The sequence below is a fragment of the Hordeum vulgare genome, chromosome 3H (assembly GCF_904849725.1).
Source record: "Hordeum vulgare subsp. vulgare chromosome 3H, MorexV3_pseudomolecules_assembly, whole genome shotgun sequence".
Classification (NCBI taxonomy): Eukaryota; Viridiplantae; Streptophyta; class Magnoliopsida; order Poales; family Poaceae; genus Hordeum; species Hordeum vulgare.
The window spans coordinates 113,087,402-113,090,651 of record NC_058520.1 but is presented as its reverse complement, the minus strand read 5'-3'; the positions used below and the strand labels follow the sequence as shown (position 1 = coordinate 113,090,651).

Sequence of the window (3,250 nt, the reverse complement as noted above, 5' to 3'; positions counted from 1 at the left end):
GCAAATAAAATCGCATGACTGCCAATCATCAGAAAAGAGGCATACACGTACAATAACTCCAAATCTGAATAAATAAATAACCTCGCACGTGAAAGCTGCATCAAATAGTCTGATGACATACGGACACTGGAGAGTTCTTATTAAACAAAAATGCTAACCCAGATATATTTAAAAAGCTAAAGAAAAAAAATCATGGCACATTAGGAAGATTTTCCATCTGCTCCAGAATAGACTCAACTTCATTGTCCATCGTGGATATCTTCTGCTTCAGGTCCTCAAGTGCCTGATTAGCCTTAGCATTAACTTCAGAAAGTGAGGCACGCAGCTCCTTAACCTCGGCTTGCTTACTGGACCGTGTTAATTTCAGTTGCTTAACACCCTCCGCAATCTGATGCATTCTAGTATTAACCTTTTCGAGCTGAGCTTTAAGAGTCTCCCCATGCTTCCTCTCCTTGGCATATTGCTCTTCCATAGATGCCAGCTTATCATCTGTACCTTTTAAAAATTCTTCAAGCAACATACATTCCTTATATGCCACAGTGAAGGCTTCTTCTTTCTCATGAGAATGAGATTTAATCTCTTTGTGGGATTGTTGCATGTCATTTGAGATGGAAATAAGTCTTTTCAGACCCGCACGAATAGCAGTGACGCGAGCGATATCATCGCTGGCTGGAAGAAGCGAATAGACCGCCTCAAGAAGTGCATGACGTTGAGGGTCAATTATCGTAGAGCTGTTCAAGCCTTCAAGTGCATGTTTGAACGATGCATCGACAGCCTTCATAATAACTTCAGTAACAAAAGGAACACCCACAGATGCCATTGCAATATGCGACGACGCTTCTTTCCTACTCTCAGGAGCGTCCTCGACACCTAAAAAAAGGTGAATATTCTTGTAAATATATATATATATATATACATATATATATATAGTAAAACAAGTGAGCAACACCTTAAATAAAACATAATTTTTTTTAATATATATATAGAGCTACCATTTAGTGCAGAAGATAGGAGGCTGTCAATATCAGTCGATGGGGGCACGTTTGAAGCTATGCGTGGAAAAGAAACTTGGAGATCCACATCTATGCTTGACTCATAGTCATCCACATTTAATGTGTGAAGATCACCCAAATTGTGAGCTACATCTCCATTAAGTATATTGTCCAGACCCGTGAAACTGAGATCACCTTGTTGTATAAAGCAGGACCATCTAATTTTATAGGACTGGAAATATTCTCTATGTCTTTTGGAGGTAGGCCTCGCCTCCTCATCAGAAGAAATAGCTTTAGTTGTACTTGGTTCTTTTAGCTTGGAAGTTGAGAGGTTTTCACCAACTTGCATACCCGTTGGGGGCAAAGCACTAAAAGAAGAGCCAATAACATTACTCTTATTCTTCCGCTTCTGAAAAAGAGTGACATGTGTATGTTATATGGATGAATGATGGAAATTTTAAACCAAAACGAAACAAAGATTGCTAACTCACACATAGAGAGGCCATAGCAGGTTCATCATCTGAAAGAAAAATACCCAAAATATGATTCCAACGTTCTGCTATCTCTTTCTCTCTGGCCTCAATACCATTAATATACCCGTCTCGGCAGTCTGCTGACACTTCCTTTATTATAACAAAATCAGAATCTGAGAGTTCGCGAGGGAGCATAAATTCTTTTGCCCTTTGCTTATACGCTTCCTTTCTCTCATCATATGAGATTTCCCCATGTGGACTACCAGCCTTAAGTTTATCCAAAATAATGGTAAACGGATGCAAAAATTTGTTCCACCATCTAGTCCATGACACGTCACATTTTCCCTCATAAGTGCTGTTGAGAGGATGATGAATTCCCTCCTGAGCTGGGGGAAATAGATGTGATCAGTATGTGTACGCCACGCCAACATCTGTTGTCCATAAGGATATCAAAGGATTATATGGTATCTGTTGGTCTAACTTAAGTTGGCGAGCTACACGGTCCGGGTGATATGGCTCGGCTACACATGTATCAATGTTTTGAAATAGAAACCTCCATGGAAGAATAGCCCGCCTGATAGAAATCATGTAAGCCCTTTGTAGCTGATCTACTCCAATCAAAGTTACGCGAGGAATAAGGACACCAACTTATTTTTTGAGGTTCCTCAAGAAACTCATGTGCCATCGCAGACGTGAATTCAATCGGTGGCGTGAACATCGTTTGTATCATGGTTGGTTGCATCGGCACGATCTCAGGAGTAGGAAGATGATTTCCCTTCCCCTTAGGCCCAAATGATTTCCTCAAATAGAGATACATCCAACCTATGATATAATGAGTCGCCCAAGGTTTCTTGCAAAATGAGGGCCCGACAGGGTGTCTACTAATACGCCGGAGAGAAAAATATATAGAGGAAAAAGCTGGCGGAGCAAGTGAAATTTTGCGTCCTACCGCAATCCAAGATGCCATGACAAGAACGCCTGGGCGAATATACGGTCCACCACCGACAACGACGAAACTGCACAACCAAATGGCGTTAAATGCCGCAAGATAAATGCGTCCATCACGCATGCTAGTAAAATTTAAGTGTTTGTCATGGCGGTTGTGGAAATGATCACACCAATCTTGGAAAGATACCAATTTGTCCTCACGCTTATCAGAAAGCTCTTCCCATGTTCGCAAAAGATCGGATAAGAAGTTTGGGTATAGAAGCAATGCAGGATCTAATTGATTGAGTGGAGGGATATATTCCTCATAAGGATCTCCGGTGATAGGAAGCCCGGCCATAAGAACCATGTCAGGTAAAGTGATTGTACGTTCACCGCACGAGAATAGGAAAGTGTTCGTTTGTGGACTCCACTTTTCTAGCAAAGACCGAAACAAAAAAGGGGAAACATCATAGTTGTAGAGGGAACAATATATAGCCCCACAGATATAATCGGTGTGGTCCTCACCCCCTTTCAGACCAAATGAGTGATTCTGAAGAACCTCGACGGCCCATTCAATATAACCATTCGGGCGCCTGACGTGCCGAACACGATGGTGCTCCCACCCTAACTGTCGTGACACCATTCTAGCCCCTAAAGCACATTTTAAATCAACCCTCGGCTTAGGTGCCGGCGGATGATAACTCAAAGCTTCAAAGGAATTTTCAGAGTGCCACCCGAGTTCCGAGGGGTCTAATTTCCCTACTCTCAGAGTTGACTTGCCAAGTTTAGGGTTAGCTGATTCATCTGCTTCCGGTTCATACATACGTTGTCTAGCTAATTCAGATAATTTGAGTTGAA

The 3,250-nt window shown here is 41.9% G+C and overlaps 1 pseudogene; it reads right to left on the bottom strand.

Moving 5' to 3' along the window:
* Nucleotides 1–1,139: 1,139 nt before the first annotated feature.
* LOC123441551 lies at nt 1,140–2,183 on the bottom strand (annotated as a pseudogene).
* Nucleotides 2,184–3,250: the final 1,067 nt, after the last annotated feature.